This window comes from Rhincodon typus, chromosome 11, assembly GCF_021869965.1.
Source record: "Rhincodon typus isolate 14 chromosome 11, sRhiTyp1.1, whole genome shotgun sequence".
Taxonomy (NCBI): Eukaryota; Metazoa; Chordata; class Chondrichthyes; order Orectolobiformes; family Rhincodontidae; genus Rhincodon; species Rhincodon typus.
In genome coordinates, this window is record NC_063342.1 from 28,464,106 (window position 1) to 28,488,009 (window position 23,904).

Sequence of the window (23,904 nt, forward strand, 5' to 3'; positions counted from 1 at the left end):
TACAGTTTTGTTATTTAAGAAACATTTGGACAGGTACATGGATGGAATACGTATGAAGGGGTATGAACCAAATGCAGGCAAATGGGATTAGTTTAAATTGTGGCATAGGCAAGTTGGGCCAAAGGGCCTGTTTCCATGCTGTAGACCTCTATGACTCAATTTGCATTTCAAGTGTTTCTATTTTACACCACAGATCTTTACTTATTGTGCGTTTTTGAGACATGTAGGGAAGTGGTTAGAATGTTGTGTCTTTTCCATTCTTACAAGTTTAAGTTTTTGAATCGTTAACATAACCTTAACCTTTACAAAGTTAATTCTGGTTATCTCTATCCTTCTGACTCCGGTGTGTATTGATTGGGGACAGTTATACACAGTGTTTACCATAATTCAACAAACCTGACAGCAGATGGACATTTGAGGATCCTGGCAATTCCAGGGATTCCTTTGCAGGCCTCACATTGTTCAGGGTGTCCTGTTTAACTATGCATTAAAATATAAAGAACTCAATGACAGGAAAGGAGCAAAACAGATGCAGGAAGATGGATGAAGAAAGTTAAACGGGCAGGAAGTCAATGTTCAGTTTTTTGGAAACCGGTTGAAGTTCAGACATTAAATTAGCGGGAAGTTGCAGGTAGGTTAGCCTTCCTGACAATGAGGGTGCGCTATCTGTGAAAAAGAGAGCACGGATGGCTCAGAGGCAGCAGTAGTGAGGCTGCATCCTACCTGCCTCCAGCTCAGACACTGACACCTCGGGTTAGGGGTTGGGGGTGGGTAGGGGAAGGTCTTTTATGGATATTAGAGATGGGAGCACCAGCGACGGGGCACTTTTCAGCCAAAGAAGAAATGCCCGAAGTTGCTGGCACTGTGAGGACTGCTGGAGATCAGGCCCTCAGTCGGTCCCAGCTAGGAAGGGAGTACATGGTGCTGCCGATCAGGTACGCCATGCAATTGTACAATTAGAGGTAGGGACAGCAGGCAGGTTTGTGGGGGATCAATGACCCCCCATAGCCCAATGGCTGCAGGAATGCAGTATTGTCATATGGACACTGCTCTTCACCGGGCATGTGATTTTCTGCCTGTCTCCATGGACAGGTTGGCAGATGCCATGGAGAGCCTGGTCCAGCCCTGTCTGAGCCTGAACGATATGCAGACAGACCTGCACACCATCGCCCTAGTCATTGGCTCTCAACACCCCAGTTACGTGACAGGAGGATGATTTACCCTGAGCTTATTCCTCCTTCCTCACAAGGAGACTGGGCAGTGCCAGTAGGCACCCAGCCAGAGGAGGAACCACAGACAGGTCCCCCAGAGATCTCTTTTCTCAATGCTCCAGAGGTGACAGGCCTTCCACCTCCACCTCGCCTGACAGTCTCAGACAGTGTCGGGTCAAACCCAGAAGGGAGCACATGCATCTGGCAAGGACACCCTCAGCATGTTTGGGCCCTTTAGACACAAATACTCCTACCCCAAAACTCCAAGGCCAATGGGTTCTGCTGTTTGGCAGGCTCCCTCCACTCCAACTGATGACTGAGCCAGAGATTGCCCCAAGACATGGTGAGAGGGAGGGGGAGAAATAAGAAGACCCTCTGAGAGCACATTTGTGACACTGTGTTGTGAATACACGCTCACGTTTGTAAGTCTGTGTGTTTCACCTTCACTGTATAGGTGTGTGTTTACTGGTGTTGCCCTTTGATGGGTCCCAATGGGTCCTATATAGCCTGAAGTTGCAGACAGCCCCTCACAGTTAGCAACACTCACCCTGTCTACTCCCAGTGCAGTCACAGCCATTTTCATTTCCATTGTGGTTTACAAAATGATGGAAGAATGCAATGTTAGGAGATGTGGTGACTACATACAATAATTTCCTTTTAATAAGAATTTCACTGCTGCCTGGCAAGTATCTCAACTTGGCTCCTGGATCTCTGTTGAAAAATGCCAGTAGTTGCTCCTGATGTCAAGAAAGGCCTCATTGGACATTTCACATGATTCTCCCAGATTTCCCACCAGAGCCCATATCGTTCAGGGCCTGGCAAGATTCTGCTCAGAATTTCATTCCTGATAATGAAATAGTGACTTTTTTTTTCGGTGTGGCTGTGTCATCAGCACCAATAATATAACAGAAACCAAGGGTGTTGATTTAGTAAAACCGAAAGAACTGTAGATGCTGTAAATCAGGAACAAAAACAGAAAAGCTCAGCAGGTCTGGCAGCATCTGGGAAGAAATGATGTGGAGTTACCAGTGTTGGACTGGGGTAGACAAGGTCAGGAATCAAACGACACCAGGTTATAGTCCAACCTGTTGAACTATAACCTGGTGTCATTGATTTTTTTTCTTCAGTGTCAGAAATCACGAGTTAATGTTTCAGGTCCAGTTATCCTTCCTCAGAACTGAGAACTTGAGTTCTGAGGAAGGGTCACCAGACCTGAAACCTAAAACATTAACTCTGATTTTTTCTCGGCAGATGCTGCCAGACCTGCTGAGCTTTCCCAGCAATTTCTGATTTTGTTCCTGACGTTGGTGTGTTATTGAGTAATAACTTTCTGACCTCAGTTTAAATTGTTTGTTGTTTACGTTTTCAAATGCTGCAGAACATTATTAAATGCTGGAATAATTAAGTTTCTCTAGGGCAAGGTGTGCTAAAGTTTAACAGACATGTGAATTCAGGATCTAATTCCTGCTGTTTGCTTAGATTCTAAAAAAAGCCTTCATTATCAAAAAGAAGATTGTGGATGAGAACTTAACCCTATTTCTCCCTATCACCTGATCACCAAACTGCCATTCTTAGCCCACTGTTTGTTTAAATTGTTAGCATTCCCAACTCCTTAAGTTCAAATCCATGCCAATTAAAATCTTCCATTATCACACCTGCCTCAAAAATGCATACTTGAACCCTCTTTACTTGAAAAATTGAAAGAAGCCAACTGTATGCAATATATATTTAAATAACACTGAAACAGCAGCATGAACGTGAGACAGTTCAAGGGAAACCTCAGACACAACTGTTGTCTTGATTTTTAAGCAATCAACTTCTGGTGACAGAATATAGGATTTTAGAAGAATTTTATTTGAGGGACGTAAGGAGAGATCTGCCTCAGTTATTAGACCAAAGTAAAGCTCTAAAGCACACAGAAAAGTTGAATATCTTATGTTATTTGCATCCTCTTATCCACATTCAAATCCTTCTTGATACATAAAAATAAAACAGATATCCCTCTGACTCAGAGGGTCATGTGAAATGGCCTCCTTCACCCAGTCAGGGAGTGAACAATCAATCTTACGTAGAGGTTGCTGTCTCTTCCCTTAAAAGTGTCTGTCCTACACTGTTTCCTCTCAAGGCCCTCTTAGAACGTTCTCATTAATGTTGTCTCTTGTTTATGTAGGTGCCTGCAGGGATCCTCCTGACACAAGTCTCTAAGCTGCTTGAGCATCAATCTATGCAAAGTTGAAAAAAAAATCAAAAGAACTGTGGATGCTGTAAATCAGGAACAAAAACAAAGTTGCTGGAAAAGCACAACAGGTCTGGCAGCATCTGTGAAGGAGAAAACAGAGTTAACGTTTCGGGTCCGGTGACTCTTCCTCAGAACAGTTGAGTATGGTCTGAGTATGCAAAGTTGAAACCTGCCTTCTACTTATAGTAAGGAAGAATATTTAGAGTATTAAAATCTAAGTACCTTAAATAGTACCCACATTTGGCACCATGGCCTAAGGTAGCCAATACCTGGGTGTCATCCCTGTCCTTTACGCTCCACCACCCGTCAATACCTGCCAGGATACTTGCTTAGGTTTGTAAAGGCAAAGGGTTAAACCGTCTGTGATATTAGGTCCTTCAGTCGAGGCCACTGACCTAATTGTCCTGGTTTCTGAATCATCACCGCCATCTTCTGTATAATCTCCTGGTGCCATAAGCCAGGCATGTTATTTGTGAAATCCAAGGCATGGGAGACCATCTAATCCATGGGTGAATTTGGGCATTTGATCCATGATTCCATAGTTCCTTCCACACTGTTCTGCATTTATCTCTGCCTCTATATCATGCAGGAATTGTTGTTTCTAATCTCCTGTTGAGGCTGTTTGCAGAGCTTCCACACACAGTGTTTCACTTACTCACTCACTGGTCCTTGCTCCTTACTCCAGTTGTTACTGCAGACACTAATCCCTGGGCAAGCAGCTGTAGCCTCCTTAGTGGCTTAGTGATTGCTCAATCCAATGTGGGCTGTGATCTGGATTAATGCTGCTTCTAACAGTACCTTCACAGCTTGCACTAAATCTTCATTATTGTGTAATTTTTTATAAATAGAATCTTTACAGTGTGGAAACAGGCCATTTGGCCCACAAAGTCCACACCAAAGACCATCCCACCCAGACTCACCCCCACAGCCTATTCCTGTAACCCTGCATTCCCCATGGCTAATCCACTAACCTACATATCCTTGGACACTATGGAGCAATTTAGCATGGCCAATCCACCTAACCTGCACATCTTTGAACTGTGGGAGGAAACCAGAGCACCCAGAGGAAACCCACACAGACACGGGGAGAATGTGCAAACTCCACACAGACAGTTGCCGGAGGGTGGAATTGAACCCAGGTCCCTGACACTGAGGCGGCAGTGTTAACCAATGAGTCACCATGTACATCTTCTTTAACTCCAAGCTTCCATATAATTAGGTATTATCTTAACGTTGCATTTAATGTCTGTATAGGGGTTAACTTACTGAATCACAGAAGTCTTACAGCACAGAGGAAGGCCATTTGGCTCATCATGCCCGTGTCAGCTGTTCAAATGAGCATCATTACCTATTGCCAATCTTTCCATACACTTTACATTGTTCTTCATCAGTTCATTGTTGAACCCTCATGAATACTTGAATGTAGTAAGACAGTGTGTGTTGTGGTTGGTTGGCTCGCTGAGCTGGTTCGTTATTCCACAGATGTTTCATTACCCTGCTGGGTAACATCATCAGAACAACAAACCAGCTCAGTGATCCAACCAACCACAACGTCCTCAGCCTGAGCTACAAATCTACTCTAAAAACTTAGACACATTGTGTGAGGTAATCTGTACTGAAAGTTTCAATTTGATTCAAGGTTCCCTTTTTATTGGCACTTAAACAGAAATGCCTTAATTATCAAATCAAATGAATTTAGAAGATCCTACGATTCTCTCTTTCCCTGTATAATTTGCTGTTTTCAAAATCAGTTCCTCTATGGATTGTGTAAAAGTATGCTTTTTTTGCTGTTCTGGTCAAAAGATCAAAAGTTGGCAGGTATGTGTATCCTTCCAACTGAGTCCCAATGTGGTGGTCAAGTCATGCAGTCTAGTTCTATTAAAATATTCTTGGTCAAGGGCACATGTATCTTCAAAACAAAGTTGTAAGTTAATTTGTTTCTCTTGAAATATCCCATTTAATTATACCTAACATGGGATTATTAACATTTAATGTTGTCATTTTCCTGTCACTATCCAATTAAAATATTCTCACAATATTCTCAAACAGAAAATACATTCTTGTTTGAATACAGAAACTAAATGTTATCCCATGTTTCTGTTTTACAATTTAGGTATTTCAGGTTTCCTAGAGTAACTTGCTAAATTTCTTTAAATATTTCCTTTCTCAAATTATTCCAGATTCAAACTAAAGGGTTCCCTTTAGTACTTCTCACCTCCCTGGAAGCTACTTCTGTGTGTATTCAGCCTTGCTCTTAACTGAAAATTTTAATGTTTACAACTGATACTAAACCTTTAGCACCACCCAACATTTGCCGATTCTTGTAGGGGTGCAGCTATTCTGTGGAGCTTTTCAAAAACCTCCTACAATAATCAAATAATTCCATTACCTGTCTTGCACATTCACTGGCCTTGGCAGTCCATTGTGTCCTTTTGACTGTGAAGAAGTTCTCATTTCTTTGTTCAGGATGGCTTTAAACCCAACTCATCCAGTAGGTCATTGATCTCCTTAACAGCTTCCAGGTGCTCACAGGATCATCCATATATGACATTATCCTGCCGCATCATGTATTTTTCCCATTGAGTGCTTAAAATAGCAACTTTTATCAAATTATATATCAATCCCAATTTCAGAAATAATCCTGTACAGGCTTAGAGATAGTAGGAACTGCAGATGCTGGAGAATCCGAGACAACAAAGTGCAGAGCTGGATGAACACTGCAGGCCAAGCAGCATCTGCTCCTACGATGCTGCTTGGCCTGCTGTGCTCATCCAGCTCTGCACCTTGTTATCCTGTACAGGCTCACTGGTTTTAAATGGTTCTTTTTAGATTAGAGACCCAAGCGATCAGAGTTAGTTTAAGGTTCTCGCATTTTCAAAGCCTTTAATCAAACTTGGATGTCTGCAAGTTTCCAAAATCACACACCTCAATCAATATGTAGCTGTACCTACTAAAGAAGGGACAAAACTCAACCTTCTCATTGGAAATAAGGCAGAGAAACTGACTGAGGTGATAATGGGGAAGCATTTTGGAACCAGTGATCATAATTCTATTAGTTTTCAAATAGTTATGGAAAAGGATCAGCCTGATCTAAAAGGTAAAGTTCTAAATTGGAGTAAGGCCAACTTGGATGGTATTAGACAGGAACTTTAAAACGTCGACTGGGGGAGGCTGTTTGCAGGTGAAGGGACATCTGGCATGTGGGAGGCTTTCAAAAATGAGATAATGAGTTCAGAGACAGTATGTTCCATTAGTGTGAAAGGGAAAGCTGGAAGATGTAGGGAACACTGGACGACTGGAGATATTGACGCTCTGGTCAAGAAAATGAAAGATGCATATGTCGTGGGAGGCAATGGCCTGGTGGTATTGTCGTTTGACTGTTAATCCAGAGATCCAGATAATATTCTAGGGCCCTGGGTTCAAATTCCACCATCTTGTCAGGAAAAACCCATCTAGTTCATTAATGTCCTTTAGGGAAGGAAACTGCTATCCTGACCTGGTCTGGCCTACATGTGACTCCAGACCCACAGCAAAGTGGTTGACTCTTAACTGCCTTCTGGGCAATTAGGGATGGGCAATAACTGCTGCCTAGCCAACAATGCCCTTATCCTGTGAATGAATAAAAAGGCATTTCTAGACAGCCGGGATCAAGTGAATCCCCGGAGGAGTACAGAAGGAGTAGGAGGGAAATCAGGAGGGTAAAGAGGGGACATATGATAGCTTTGGCAAATAAGGTTACGGAAAATCCTCAGAGATTATCATATAGATTAAGAGCAAAAGAGTTACTAGGGAGAAAATAGAGTTCCTTCAAGATCAATGAGTCTGTATAAGTGGGGAACCACAAGAGAAGGTTGAGGTACTAAATAAATATTTTGCAACAGTATTTACTGTGGAGAAAGGCATGGAAGCTGGGGAAACTGGGGAAATGAATAGTGATGTCTTGAAAAGGGTCCACATTGCAGATGAGGAGGTGCTGGAGGTCTTAAAATGCATAAAGGTGGATAAGTACCCAGGACCTGATCAGGTGTATCCCAGAATATTGTGGAAGACAAGGGAAGAGATTATGGGGCCCCTTACAGAGGTATTTGTATCATCAACAGCCATGGGTGAAGTGCTGGAAGACTGAAGGGTAGCTAATGTTGTGCCATTGTTTAAGAAAGGCTGCAATGAAAAACCAGGAACTGCAGACCAGTGAGTCTGACATCAGTGGTGGCTAAGTTGGTGGCCAGGATTCTGAGAGATAGGATATACATGCATTTGGAAAGGCAAGGACTGATTAGGGCTAGTCAGTTTGACTTTGGGTGTGGAAGATTGTGTCTCACAAATTTGATTGTATTTTTTTGAAGAGGTTGGGAGTGGCATATTTTAAGATGAAAGGAGAAAGATTTAAATGGGACCTGAGGGGTAATCTTTTCACACAGAGGATGGTTCATACGTGGAATGAACTGCTGGAGGAAGAGGAAGAGGGAGGTGTAGTTACAACATTTAGAAGACATTTCGACAGATACATGAATAGGAAAGGTTTAGAGAGATATGGGCCAAATAGAGGTAAGTGGGATTAGTTTAGTTTTGGAAACATGGTCAGTATGGATGAGTTGGACTGAAGGGTCTGTTTCCATGCCGTATGAATCTATGACTGTCTGACTCTAAGATAGATGAAGGCAGAGTGGCAGACATTGTCTATATTCACTTTAGCAAGGCATTCAACAAGGTCCCGTATGGTAGATTAGTTAGTAAAGTTAGATCATATAGGAACCAGGAGGAGATAGTCAATTGGATGCAAAATTTGACTGATGGTAGAAGACAGAGGGCGGAGATAGAGGGTTGTTAGTCAGACTGTGAACACCAATATGCCGCAAGAATTGATTCTGGGTCCACTGTTGTTTGTCATTTATATCAACGATTTGGATGAGAATATAGGGGGTATGGTTTGTAAGTTTGTGGATGACGCTAAATTGGTTGTATCATGGACACTGAAGAAGTTATCTAACAAAGAGATCTTGATAAGATGGGCCAATGGCTGAGAAGTGTCAAATGGTGTTTAATTTTGATAAATGTTGCATTTTGGTAAGGCAATTAATGGTAGGGCACTGGGGAGTGTTGTTGAACAGAGGGACCTAGGGGTGCAGGTTCATAGTTCCGTGAATGTGGTGTCACAGGTAGACAGTGTATTTAAGAGTTTGGCCTTCATTGGTCAGAGCATTGAGTATACGAGTTGGGACATCATGTTGCAGCTGTTCAATACATTGGTGAGGCCACTTTTGGAACACTGCATACAATTCTGGTCTACCTGCTATAGGAAGGATGTTGTTAAATTAGAAACGGTGCAGAAAAAAGTTCACAAGTTTGTTATTGAGACTGGAGGACTTGCTTCATAAGGAGAAGCTGTATAGGCAGGTACATTTTCCACAGCATTGGAGGCTGAGGGGTGATGTAGAGTTTTATAAAATCATGAGGGCCTTAGATAAGGTGAATAGCCAAAGTCCTTTTCCCAGGGTGGGGGAGTTCAAAACTAGAGGTCATAGGTTTAAAGTGAGAGGTTAAAGATTTAAAAGGGATTTGAGGGGCAACTTTTGCACACAGAGGGTGGTGCATGTACAGAGTGAGCTACCAGAGGAAGTAGTGTAGGTGGGTACAATTACAACATTTAGAAGACGTTTGGATAGGTATGTGAATAGGAGGAGTTTAGAGGGATGTGGGCCAAATATAGGCAAATGGACTCAGGAAGTCTTGGTTACCTGTTCAGCATGGATGAGTTGGACCGAAGAGTTTTTCTTCCACCTGGACACCCTTTAGTCCAGAGGACTCAATGTTGCATTCTCCAATTTCAAAAAACCTACCCACCCCTCGCCCAGCTCCCTTTCCAGCCCCACCTCCTCCCTTTTATTCTACCTTCTGACCATACCCTCCAGCCACCAACTGGATTCATCCCTCCCATCGACCAACCAGGTCGTACCTACCACCAGTGTTCACCTATCACCACCATTCCACCTCTACCCCTTCTCCCCACTTTACCTGCAGCTCCCCCTACCCCCACATCCAGTCCTGAAGAAGGGTGATACCCGAAATGTTGACTGCACCTTTCCTCCAGATGCTGCCTGGCTTGCTGTGTTCTTCCAGCTTCCTGTTTGTCTAGATTGTTTCCACGCTGTATGACTCGTAGACTCTGTGACTATGACTCGACATGGAAGGTGAATGGTGAAATTAAAAGAAAGCTGTCATCAGAAAAAGTGAACTCTCCAGTGTCAGGGCAAGGGTGGGGCCCATAGCACTGTGTGATTTATATTGTAATTTTATTTTGTTTAGAAAAGTGCCAAAATTTTCTGAATATTTCAAAGTTACCAGTTCAATTTGATAGTCCTTTCTTTAAGTTTACAACTTGTTTTCAATTGTCTCGAAACATCTTTAGTATTTTCAAGTTCACCTTCACAACAAGAGCATAAACATTGTACCGTTATGTTTGCCTTATTTTCTCATAAATATTTTATCAACAGTTGAATTCAATTGGATATTTGCAAAACTATAAATTATCTATAGATATGCAGGCCTGAGGAAGGGATACTGGACCTGAAACATTAACTCTGATTTCTGTCCACAGATGCTGCCAGACCTACTGAGGTTTTCCAGCAATTTCTGTTTTTGTTTTGTTGCAGTTTATTTACGTTTTTGAGAACTTGAGCTTGAACAATATGAAAAAATGTTTTCCAATTAAAATCTAAAAGTACAGTTCAAACTCTTTCCAATGATTGAAATTCTTTGTCCAACCAATTATGTTTTGTAAACAACACCAGAATTTTCAATGAGGCCTCTTTAGCTACAGGCAGTCCCTGGATTGTCAGCAGGTTCCGTTCTTGAGTTAATTTACAAATTAATTTGTACACAAGTTGAAGAACAATGTAAAATTATTTTTTGTAAGTATAGGAAATATTTGTATGTTGGGTCTTTAAGATTACACCCCTGTATGGGACCGTGTTCGTAAGTACAAGCATCGTAGGTCTGATATTCGTAAATTGGAGACCCCCTGTACAGGGGTGAGTACCCGCCTCTCGCACTGTGGTGCTGTGCAGTTGTGACTCATTATATGGGGTAGACCTGTCATCTCCCCATTTTTCAGCTGTTTCTACCCTATCCTCATTGATATGAGCCCCAGCCACTGACTCATGGGGCCTTCTTACATTAGGATGAAATCATCAGCACAGTTGCCAATAGAAAGTGGTGATGATCATTTTCCCTCTTCTCTCCTTTATCTTCCTTCTGACCTATCCACCAACTATTTTTTCTTCCAGGGTGCCCTGTGTGTTCCTCACATCTCTCAGCATTCTCTTCATTTTATTTTGGTTGTAGTTTTGCTAAAAACTTCGTAATTTCTCCGACCCGCCAATCAATGTTTACAGCCCTTTTCCTTCTTCACCTCTCCTGACTGCATTTTTGAAAGTGTTGCTTCATACTCAGCACAGATCCTACCAGCACAGACCTTCTTCAGCTCCTTCATAGATACCTCCAGTACAGAGGTGACTCATTCACAACTCCTGTGCAGATACTATCATTGCGAATAAGGCTCAGTCAAAGCTTCTGTGCAAATCGTACAAATATAGAGCCTCTGCTAGCAATCTGTCTTTTCCCAGCACTTCCTATCCTCAGGGCTCTTCCAGATCCTGATATAGGACTTTCCAAACCATGACCTTCTATCTGGAAGAGCAAGGACAGCAAATACATTGGAACACCACCACCTGCAAATTCCCCTGCAAGCCATTCACTATCCTGATTTTGAAATATATTTCTATTCCTTCTCTGACGCTGGTTTAAGATAGTAGAATTCCCTCCCTAAGGGCAATCTGGGTCTACCTACAGCATGAGGACTGCAGCAGTTCAAGAAGGCGGCTCACCACACCTTCTCAAGGGCAAATAGGGACGGGCAATAAATACTGCACCATCGTATCATCACAGCATTTTGAATCCTACATTCCAATCTAGCTTTCATAAACTTCGAGTCCCTTGTCTAATAAGAATCTAACAACTGCTGCCTTTACAATAATTAACAATCCTGCCTTCACTGCCTTTTGGGGCAGAAAATTCCAAAAACACAATACTCTGAGAAAAAACATTCTCATTTCTGTCCTAAGAGAGGATTCCTAATTTTAAGACAGTTCTCCTTTGTCTGGACTGACCCACAAGAAGAAACATCCTTTCCACATGCACCTTTACAAACCCATACAAGATGTTATAAAGATCCATTAAATCATTCCTCGCTCACCCAAAACCCCAGAGGAAACAGTTCTGATGAAGGGTCCCAACCCGAAACATTGACATTCCTGTTCCTGCCTGTCCTGCTGTGTTCCTCCAGATCCACATTGTGTTGACCCAGAGGAAACAAGCCTAGTCTTATCCTTAGAAGACAATACACTCATTCCAGGTTACAATCTAGTAAACCTCCATTGAATATCAAAATGCTTTTAGATTCTTTTGCAATAAGAGACCAAGTCTGGACATAAGATATTGAGAGGATCAAGCAAGAGAAAAATTCCAATGCAGGCAGTCAATGGTATCTAGAGGAAAAGGCAAGGAAAGGACACTGAAACAGGCAGTCAAAGGTGAGTAATTTTACTTCCTTCTTTCTTATCTTCAGTTTAAGTACTTCAGAAGTAGGTTTAAGACAGGCAGGCCAGCTCAGCTATTCGAGCACATATCCTGTGTAATGCAGGGAGTAGTGGATACCTCATGTGTCTTTAATGATCACATGTGCAGAAAGTAATTTGAGCTGCAAAAATTTGACATCCAGATTTTGGAACATTAAAGGTTATTGTGAAAAATAAAAATTCAAAGCTTGTGAGTAGATAAAAGATTGGCTGGCGAGCGAGCAGCAAACAGAGTGTGCATAAATGGGCCTTTATCTGATTGGTAGGACATGATGAGTGGAGTTCCACAGGGCTCTGTTCTGGAGCTTTAACTTTTTACAGATTACATCAAGACTGCAATGAGTGGAGCGAAGGCATGGAAGCTAAATTTATAGATGGCACCCAGAGAGGGATGAAAGTATGTTGTGAAGATGGAGAATAACGTGGGAAAATGTGAAGTAGTTCACTTTGGCAGGAAGATTGAAAGGCAGACTAGTATTTAAATGGGGACTGACTGCAGAATTCTGAGTTGCAGAGGGATGTACGTGCCCTTGGATCACAATTAATTAGTACACAGCTATAGCATCTAATCGAGAAGGTAAATGGGATCCTCTCCTTTATTGTGAGAGAACCTCAACATGAAAAATAAAGATGTGTTTCGGGTGTAAAAGGCGTTTGTGAGACAACATTCTACTTACTGCATGAAGTTTTGGCTTTCATATTTAAGGAAGGATGTAAATGTATTCGAGGTTGAACAGAGGGCATTTACTCGGTCAATGCCTGGAATGATTGGAGTATCTAATGAGGATACGTTGGACATGCCAGGCTAGTTTCTGCTGGAGTTGAAATGAGTGATGGCTGACTTGGTTGCAATAGTTAAGATCCAGAATAGTCGTGAGAAAGTGACATGGAAAAGATGTTTGTAGATCACTCCAGAGCTATGGGGCAATGTTTTAGAATTAGGGGTTGCTCTTTTAGGACAAAGCTGAGGAGGATTACTTTTTTCCACGTTGAAGAGCCAGAAAGCCCCGGGCTGTTTTCAAAATACCAAAAGAGGCAGCAGCTGCATCAAAAGACTGTGTAATCTTTGTCTTTACCTTTAGGATCTGGTCATCTTAGGCCAAGAACATTACTACAGGTGTACCTCAGGATAGTATGTTAGGCCTGGCCAACATCAATGGATTTCTCTCCATTCAAGATCAGAAATAGAGATGTTAATCATGATTACACCATTCATCACTCCTCAGCTTTGAAGCAGTCCATGTTGAGTACTGGGCAACTTCCAGGTTTGGCAAGTAAAATTCACGACACACATTTGCTAGGCAATGACCATATCAAATGAGATTTTCAAATGATCTTCAGTTGGCCGGATCCTGAGCTATCGACAAAACTTAATACTCAGCCAGAACGAACCCTCCTCACACTCTTATTGATAACGCCCACAGTTCTCCATTGTCTCTGCTATCCCCCACCTCATTGCCTCCTCATTCTTCTTTTGATATTTGCACCTGTCACATTGTCTTTCCTCTCCATTTATTTCCCCACTACTGAGTGTTTATTAGCCCTGGGAATTTGTGTTTCTCTGTGATTATAGTTTGATTTTTAGTGACAGCTGAAATAATGGTGACCTTCCTCAGGGTCACCAGACCTGAAACGTTAACTCTGTTTTCTCCTTCACAGATGCTGCCAGACCTGCTGAGCTTTTCCAGCAACTTTGTGTTTGTTCCTGATTTACAGCATCCGCAGTTCTTTTGTTTTTTCTTCTGTTTAGGATCTTCACATGACCAAACAGGCTGATTCTTGACCACAGATCTATGGTCACGTGGGGCAGGATGTCTAATGAGATATTGGGATCCAGAGTGCAGGATTTGTTTCCTTTCCTTTCCTTCTCTGCTGCCGTTCTGCCTCAATGTTATAACGTTTTAACTGAAGATGCAGCCTGATGAACTTGAACAATTTTGAACAATTTGTACAAGCTCCTTCCAGTCCATTTAAGTCAATGATTCCACATTTCAAGCAGGCTTCAGGGAGTCTTGGAAGCATTTACTGTGTCTTCCCCTGGAACATTGGTCATGTGTGAGTTTAAAAAATAGGACCTGGAGAGGGAGATAGTTTATAACCTTCCAGCCAAAGAGCCCAGTCCACCATAGTTTGCAGGAGTTTAGACTGAATGCTCTTGAAGCTGACATAGAGTTGTACACGAGTATTTGTTTAATTATCTCCCTGTTGAATCTGAAGGATGCAACCTGGGCATTTATGACAGAATTTCTCCTGCAATTTTTAAGTAACACTGGTCCATTGGCTGGGTCTCGCTGTAGCATCAGGGTCTATTGGCAACAGCCGCTTTGTACTAAACAAAAACTGAAAGAACTGCGGATGCTGTAAATCAGAAACAAACACGGAAGTTACTGGAAAAGCTCAGCAGCTTTGGCAACATCTGTGAAGAGAAATCAGATTAATGTTTTGGGTCCGGTGACCCTTCTCAATAGCATGTGGTGGTCTTTGTTTTCAAACAGTCGTTACCATATTTTGTTGAATGCTGAGCTGGTGCAATTGATCCAATGTTGGATCTCCTCAATGACTGTGACTTTTTGAGAGAGCTGCATGGCAGCAAAGATCTGGGAAGTGCTTAGCAAATTCTCCTTCAATATGTAAGGTAAGTTAAACATTTAACTAACTAGGCATAGGTTGATATGAATTCAATTTGGCAACACTCGAGGAGATCAGTTACAAGTGATGCTGCAGATGTATGATTTTGAAGGTCACCGAAAGAGATATGGAGGTGACTATCTCCAAGCTTGGATCCACACCCCAGCTTTAAAAGCTGGTTCAGCAGGAACGGTTATAGACAATGAAAATGGAATTTACTATTATCAATTTTAATTTATCTTGGCCGGGGAAAGTTGAAGTTTCTGTTTTATTGGTTCATCTCAATGAAGGAATCCAAGACTACGTGAAGAATAGCCAGAGAGGGTGTTTTTGAAAAGTAGTTTCAAATATCAGGGTACTTCAGAGACTTCATTTGCCTCAAACTGAGCCACTCTGTAACTTTACTGATCCCAGGACTGGGGAGCCCTGGTTCTGTTACAAACCAAAGAAACTTCCCTGCTCTGCTCGTATCAACCATGCTAAAGGAGGTTATGAGAAAAATCTCTTAATTGGGGAAGAGAACCGTTATTTCCAAAGGTATGTCAATAAATGTTCTTTTACTTATATTTGTTTTCCCAACTTTTGTTCTGACTCAGATTATCTTAAAGACATCAAGTGTAGAACCAGACTTCCCGACACTGGAAGATCATTTAAAAAGTTCAACTTGAGGTACTTCCTGGAGCATAACAATATTTACAACCTTTGTTAGTGCATTGATTTGGAGCTGTCATTAATTTAAGAAAATTCAGATGCATGTTCACTGTAAAAATATGAAAATGAATAACAAGTTATCATAGACTATCCTCAGAGAAAGCTAAGACATTCCCAATTTCAGAGTTAGTAATGGCCTTAAAATTGATTGACATTTCAGACGTGATGTATCCATGGAATGTGGGCATTTCCATTATGTCCAACATTTATTGTCCATCCCGAATTGCACTTGTGATTTCAGGGAAGAATGTCTAAGATTTTTACCCAGTGATAACGAGGGAACAGGGATATAGTTCCACATCAGAATGGTATGTGATTTGAATTTATATCCGGTGATGTTCAAATGAGCCATTGTCTTTCTAAATGGCTGAGGCCACAGATTTGGAAGGTGCTGTCATTGAAGTCTTGGCAAATTGCTGCAGTGCATTTTGTATAATTACATAGCCCATACTGGTGGCAGAGGGAGTGAATGTTAAATGTGATGAATAGGCCCTGATCAAGTGAGCTGCTTTGTCCTGGATGCTGTTAAGCATCTTGAGTGTAGGAGCTGCACTCATCCACCAAGTGGAGATCATTCCAGCACATCCCTGTGCCTGGTAAATGGTGGAAAGACTTTGAAGATCCTGAAAGTGAGTTACTTGCTGCAGAATTCCCAGCCTCTGACTTGTTATTGCAGCCAATGATATTTAAGTTATTTGACCCAATCAGTCCATTTCAGATCCCAGTAAAAGAATTCAATCAATCCTTTTCTCTGTTCTATCTCTGGAAAAGTATTTCCCTAAAGTCCCCAGTAATTTCAATTTAAAATTATTGGTTGTCTCTGCGTCCACTATTCTCTTAGACAGCAAGTTGTAGGTCTTTTCCAACCGGCTGAGTAAAACAGTTCATGCATTTCTTGCCCCAAATCCTAGTTCATTTTCACAAATCCTTTCCATCCACAATGCCATCAGTGAATGAGCAAAGCTGTTTTTTGTCTAACTTCTCTAAACTTGACGTGTATCAAATTGCCCTTCAATCCCTTTGCTCCAAGAGGATCAACCCTAGCTTCTCCAACTTGATCTTATAGCCAAATTTCCTCATCACTGTATCTATCCTGGCAAATCTTCCCTTCCCCCTTTCAAAGACATTCACCCATGTAGTCCTGCCCCATTCATTCATGCATGGTGGTAGACAATTAAACATCTATCAGGCTCCAAAAATACTCCCATCCTTAACAGTGGGAGTGTTGAAGAAACAACTAGTCAGACAGCAGTACACTGAATAACGTCTTTTTTATTACTTGCATGCAAGAAGAGTCGCCCAGTGGGTTGCTGACACCCAGCAGGGTGAATCTGATCTAGGTGGTTACAGTTGCTTTTTATGTATAAGTCATATTTCCTGAATACATTTTGATAATAATCTATAGCAACACAATAAACCAATCATCTTATGGCATCTTATTAATGCATTATCTGTTTTACGCTTAACTATCATCACCTATGTGCAGTTTGTTAAAGGCTTTCTGCTCCCTGCTGCACAGGTGATCCTATTGGTGCGATTATTATGTGAGATAACAAGGCGTAGAGCTGGATGAACACAGCAGGCCAAGCAGCATCAGAGGAGCAGGAAAGCTGACGTTTCGGGCCTAGATGATTATTATGTGCCAGTTGCATGGCTATCGGCATATTTCTCAATCCCACTTTAGTGCTAAAGTACAATGTTTGCTTACTTAGTCTTTCCTGCTTTTGACTTACTGGAATGTTTTGTGGTTTAGCACTATCTCATATATTTTTGCTTTACTTACTCATCTTGTCCTGTTCACCATTAACTCTTCCACCCCTTGTACCACCTACATACTTATTACTAACCTTCCACAGGAGAGTCCCACACATTGAAATAAAGTCAACTCTGAAACATTGGCATCAATCTTCAACCAAAAGTGCCAAGTGAATGGTGTATCTCAGCCTCCTCCTTAGGTCCTGAGTATCACAAATACCAGTACAAATGGCTGAAGGCACTGAACATTGCACATAATCCAACAACAGTACCAAAGAATTGTGCTGCAAACTAGTCATGTCACAGCCAAGCTGTTCCAGTATAGCTACAACACTGGCATCTAGTCAACAAGGTGGAAAATTGCTGAGTATGTCCTGTCCACTCAAAGTAGGACAAATCCAATCCGATCAATTATCAACCCATTAGTCTACTCTCAATCATCAGCAAAATAGAAAGTGTCTTTAATAGTGCTATAACCAGGCATAATCTGCTTACTGATACTTAGTTTAGATTCCACCAGGACCACTTAGCTCCTGATCTCATTACAAACTTAGTCCAAATATGCTTAAAAGAAATGAACTCCAGAGGTGATGTGAGACTGCCTGCCTTTGATATCAGGGAGCATTCAAGTCTGGCATTAAGGAGCCTTAAAATACCTGAGTCATTGGCAAGCAGGCGTAATTTCTCAGTTGTTCAGAATCATACCTGGCGCAAAGGAAAATGGCTTGGTGGTCAATCAATCAGCTCAGCCTAAGGACATGTTTACAAGGATTCTTCAAGGTATTGTTCAAGGCCAAACAATCCTAAATTACTTTATCAATGACCTTCCATCCAACATCTGAAATGGAGATGTTCACTGATGATTGTACAATGTTCAGCACCATTCATGACTTGTCATATATAGAAGCAGTTTGTGTCCGTATATGGCAAGATCTAGATAATATTCAGGCTTGGGCTGATAAGTGGCATGTAACATTCTCACCACACAAGTGCCAGGCAATGACCATTTCCAGCTAATGAAAATCTATTGCCCCCTGGATGTTCAATGGCTTTATTATTGCTGAATCTTGCACTTTCAGTATCCTGGGTGTTACCATTGACCAGAAGCTGAATTAGATTGGAGATCCAATCATTCTCTGATTTCCCGCTGAAATTGTCTAAAACCTTACCCACTGCTGATGTTAAACTGACTGACCTGTAGTTATTGGGAATGTCCTGAGGTGCTTTCTTGTCCGTCCTTCCTATCAATTTTCACCCCATACATTAGCTTTACCACCTCTACTTCTACTGATATGTTGTAACATTTCTTTTCCTAGGAAACGTAATAATATTGTAGTCATCTATATGTAACACAAATGAGGTACGTGGCTTTTACTTACTTGAAAATGTCTGGTGTGTGTATTTAAAACTAAACGAATATGGACAATATTTTTGGACTAAAATTGTGTGTATTAGTTATGACATTATTATCATGACTTAACCTTTGATATATTAATATCTACAGGGGTGTCAACATTAAGAAGCTCATATTTCCCAGATCACCAATGTATATAATGGTCGAGCCTTGTCCCCAAACTAGAAAGACAATTAATATCTAAATCTCAGGGACAACAAGGTGCAGGGCTGGATGAACACAGCAGGCCAAGCAGCATCATAGGAGCAGAGAGGCTGACGTTTCGGGCCTAGTCCCTTCATCAGAAAAGGGGGATGGGAAGGGGGTTCTGAAATAAATAGGGAGAGAGTGGGAGGCGGATAGAAGATGGATAGAGGAGAGGAAACAAACAGGTCGAAGAGGCGGGGATGGAGCCAGTAAAGGTGAGTGTAGGTAGGGAGTTAGGAAGGGGATAGGTCAGTCCAGGGAGGACGGACAGGTCAAGGGGGCGGGATGAGTTTGGTCGGTAGGAGATGGAGGTGCGGCTTGAGGTGGGAGGAGGGGATAGGTGGGAGGAAGAACAGGTTAGGGAGGCAGGGACGAGCTGGACTGGTTTTGGGATGCGGTGGGGGAGGGGAGATTTTGAAACTTGTGAAATCCACATTGATACCATTGGGCTGCAGGGTTCCCAAGCGGAATATGAGTTGCTGTTCCTGCAACCTTCGGGTGGCATCGTTGTGGCACTGCAGGAGGCCCAGGATGGACATGTCGTCTGAGGAATGGGAGGGCGAGTTGAAATGGTTCGCGACTGGGAGGTGCAGCTGTTTATTGCGAACCGAGCGTAGGTGTTCTGCAAAGCGGTCTCCGAGCTTCCGCTTGGTTTCCCCGATGTAGAGGAAGCCACACCGGGTACAGCGGATGCAGTATATCACATTGGCAGATGTGCAGGTGAACATCTGCTTGATGTGGAAAGTCTTCTTGGGGCCTGGGATGGGGGTGAGGGAGGAGGTATGGGGGCAGGTGTAGCACTTCCTGTGGTTGCAGGGAAAAGTGCCGGGTGTGGTGGAGCTGGAGGGGAGTGTGGAGCGGACAAGGGAGTAACGGAGAGAGTTGTCCCTCCGGAAAGCAGATAAGGGTGGGGAGGGAAAGATGTCTTTGGTGGTGGGGTCGGATTGCAGATGGCGGAAGTATCGGAGGATGATGCGTTGGATCTGGAGGTTGGTGGGGTTGTACGTGAGGACGAGGGGAATTCTTTTTTGGTTCTTATTGCGTGGACGGGGTGTGAGGGATGAAGTGCGGGAGATGTGGGAGACACGGTTGAGGGCGTTCTCAACCACCGAGGGGGGGATGTTACGGTCCTTGAAAAACGAGGACAACTGAGATGTACGGGAGTGGAATGCCTCATCCTGGGAGCAGATGCGGCGGAGGCGAAGGAATTGGGAATAGGGGATAGCATTTTTGCAGGAAGGTGGGTGGGAGGAGGAGTATTCTAGGTAGCTGTGGGAGTCGGTGGGCTTGAAATGAATATCGGTTTCTAGGTGGTTGCCCGATATGGAGACAGAGAGGTCCAGGAAGGGGAGGGAGGTGTTAGAGATGGTCCAGGTAAACTTAAGGTTGGGGTGGAAGGTGTTAGTGAAGTGTATGAACTGTTCGAGCTCCTCGTGGGAGCATGAGGCGGCGCCGATACAATCATCAATGTAACGGAGGAAGGCGTGGGTGGTGTCACGGACATAGGTAGGGAGTTCCTGGACCAAGGGGGAGAAAATGGTGTCTAGACACCACCCACGCCCTCCACCTCCTCCAGAACTTCCAATTCCCCGGTCCCCAACACCTCATCTTTACCATGGACGTCCAGTCCCTCGACACCTGCATTCCCCATGCAGATGGCCTTAAGGCCCTCCGCTTCTTCCTGTCCCGCAGGCCTGACCAGTCCCCCTCCACTGATACCCTCATCCGCTTAGCCGAACTCGTCCTCACACTCAACAACTTCTCTTTCAATTCCTCCCACTTCCTACAGACAAAGGGGGTAGCCATGGGTACCCGCATGGGCCCAAGCTACGCCTGCCTCTTTGTAGGTTACGTGGAACAATCCCTCTTCCGTACCTACACCGGCCCTAAACCCCACCTCTTCCTCCGTTACATTGATGACTGTATCGGTGCCGCCTCGTGCTCCCACGAGGAGCTCGAACAGTTCATACACTTCACTAACACCTTCCACCCCAACCTTAAGTTTACCTGGACCATCTCTAACACCTCTCTCCCCTTCCTGGACCTCTCTGTCTCCATATCGGGCAACCACCTAGAAACCGATATTCATTTCAAGCCCACCGACTCCCACAGCTACCTAGAATACTCCTCCTCCCACCCACCTTCCTGCAAAAATGCTATCCCCTATTCCCAATTCCTTCGCCTCCGCCGCATCTGCTCCCAGGATGAGGCATTCCACTCCCGTACATCTCAGTTGTCCTCGTTTTTCAAGGACCGTAACATCCCCCCCTCGGTGGTTGAGAACGCCCTCAACCGTGTCTCCCACATCTCCCGCACTTCATCCCTCACACCCCGTCCACGCAATAAGAACCAAAAAAGAATTCCCCTCGTCCTCACGTACAACCCCACCAACCTCCAGATCCAACGCATCATCCTCCGATACTTCCGCCATCTGCAATCCGACCCCACCACCAAAGACATCTTTCCCTCCCCACCCTTATCTGCTTTCCGGAGGGACAACTCTCTCCGTTACTCCCTTGTCCGCTCCACACTCCCCTCCAGCTCCACCACACCCGGCACTTTTCCCTGCAACCACAGGAAGTGCTACACCTGCCCCCATACCTCCTCCCTCACCCCCATCCCAGGCCCCAAGAAGACTTTCCACATCAAGCAGATGTTCACCTGCACATCTGCCAATGTGATATACTGCATCCGCTGTACCCGGTGTGGCTTCCTCTACATCGGGGAAACCAAGCGGAAGCTCGGAGACCGCTTTGCAGAACACCTACGCTCGGTTCGCAATAAACAGCTGCACCTCCCAGTCGCGAACCATTTCAACTCGCCCTCCCATTCCTCAGACGACATGTCCATCCTGGGCCTCCTGCAGTGCCACAACGATGCCACCCGAAGGTTGCAGGAACAGCAACTCATATTCCGCTTGGGAACCCTGCAGCCCAATGGTATCAATGTGGATTTCACAAGTTTCAAAATCTCCCCTCCCCCACCGCATCCCAAAACCAGTCCAGCTCGTCCCTGCCTCCCTAACCTGTTCTTCCTCCCACCTATCCCCTCCTCCCACCTCAAGCCGCACCTCCATCTCCTACCGACCAAACTCATCCCGCCCCCTTGACCTGTCCGTCCTCCCTGGACTGACCTATCCCCTTCCTAACTCCCTACCTACACTCACCTTTACTGGCTCCATCCCCGCCTCTTCGACCTGTTTGTTTCCTCTCCTCTATCCATCTTCTATCCGCCTCCCACTCTCTCCCTATTTATTTCAGAACCCCCTTCCCCTCCCCCTTTTCTGATGAAGGGACTAGGCCCGAAACGTCAGCCTCTCTGCTCCTATGATGCTGCTTGGCCTGCTGTGTTCATCCAGCCCTGCACCTTGTTGTCTCGGATTCTCCAGCATCTGCAGTTCCTACTATCTCTAAACCTCAGGGGTTGCCTTGGGCACTCGCATGGGCCCCAGCTATGCCTGCCTGTTTGTTGGTTACGTCGAACAGTCCCTCTTCAGTATAGACACCAGTACTGTTCCTCAACTCTTTTGCCGTTACGACTGGAGCAGTTCATTGATTTCACTAATAACTTCCACCCTGCCCTCAAATTCACCTGGTCTATCTCGGACACCTCCCTTCCCTTTCCTGATCTCTGTTTCCATTTCTGGCGACAGCTTACGGACCGGCATTAATTATAAACCCATAGACTCCCATAGCCACCCAGACTACACCTCTTCCCACCCTGTCTCCCGCAAAAACTCCATCCCATATTCCCAATCCCTCTGTCTCTGTCGCATCTTCTTTGTCAAGGAGACAAGCATCCCAGATGTACGCTTTTTTCAAACAATGCTCTTATCCCCCCTCTGTCATCCAGACATCCCACCACCACGCCTCCTTCATTCCCCACTCTACAGCTCTTAACCACACCCCCCCAAACATAATAAAGATATGGTCCCCCTTGTCCTCACTTTCCACCCCACCAGCCTCCGCATTCAACATATCATCCTCAAACACTTCCGCCAACTCCAATTAGTCCCCACCACCTGGAATATCTTCTACTCCCCATCCCTCTCTGCCTTCTGCAAGGACCACTCCCTTTGCCACTCCTTAGTTCGTGCCACACTCCCCACCAACCACTCCAATCTGCCCAGTACCTTCCCCGTAACCGTAAAAGATACAACACCTGCCCACACACCACCTCCCTCACCTCCATTCAGGGCCCTAAACAGTCCTTTCAGGTGAAACAGAGCTTCACCTGCATCTCCTCCAACCTAGTCTACTGCATCTGGTGCTCCCAATGTGGTCTTCTCTATGTCCGTGAGACCAAATGTAGACTAGGTGACTGTTTCGCTGATCATCTCCACCTGGCCCAAAACGGCCAGCCTAACCTCCCGGTCACCATTTCAACTCCCCGTCCCACTCCCCCTCCAACATGTCCATCCTCGGCCTTCTCTAGTGTCGCAGCAACTCAGAATGCAAATTTGAAGAACCCCTTATCTTCCATCTGGGCACCCTACAGCCCGGAGGACTCAACGTTGAGTTCTCCAGTTTCAAATAACCTTCCCACCCATCCCCTGCCTCTATTTCCAGCCCCACCTCCTCCCTTCCATTCCACCTTCTGACCCTCACCTCCAGCCACCAACTGGATTCATCCCTCCCATTGATCAACCAGGTCGTACCTAACACTGGTGTCCACCTATCACCACCATTCTGCCTCCACACTTCCCCCTTTATCTGCAGCTCCCCGCTAACCCCACATCCAGTCCTGAAGAAGGGTAATACCCGAAACTTTGACTGCTCCTTTCCTCCAGATGCTGCCTGACCTGCTGTATTCTTCCAGGCTCCTGTTTGTCTACCTTGGGTGTCAGCATCTGTAGTTTTTTTGTCTCTAATTAAAAACCATTGACTATTAAATTGAAGGTTTGGTATATTAGAGGAAACATGAATAAGGAGGATGGCGGAATAATCGCTGACCGTAAATAGGCAAGGGTTTGTAGCTTTTTTGAATAAAATGTAATTTAATGCTCACGTAAATCTTCAACAAAACAGAACTTTGGGCTTTTTGTTTATGTACAGCAAATAGGACTAATCAAGCATAAATGTGCAACAATGATGGATCCAAGTCTGACCAATCCTGTTCCAATAC

At 44.1% G+C, this 23,904-nt stretch overlaps 1 protein-coding gene and 1 long non-coding RNA gene across 2 annotated transcripts in view; both read left to right on the forward strand.

Moving 5' to 3' along the window:
• LOC109929418 (NXPE family member 3-like) overlaps positions 1–23,904 on the forward strand; it is a 456,754-nt gene that overhangs the window by 419,560 nt on the left and 13,290 nt on the right.
• The window catches only part of LOC125484374, a 32,336-nt gene that overhangs the window by 4,914 nt on the left and 3,518 nt on the right, over positions 1–23,904 (forward strand). The window contains exons 2-4 of the long non-coding RNA XR_007263195.1: positions 3,382–3,586; positions 15,311–15,383; positions 18,497–18,540. This is a non-coding gene — a long non-coding RNA (uncharacterized LOC125484374). The remainder of the gene's footprint in view (positions 1–3,381; positions 3,587–15,310; positions 15,384–18,496; positions 18,541–23,904) is intronic.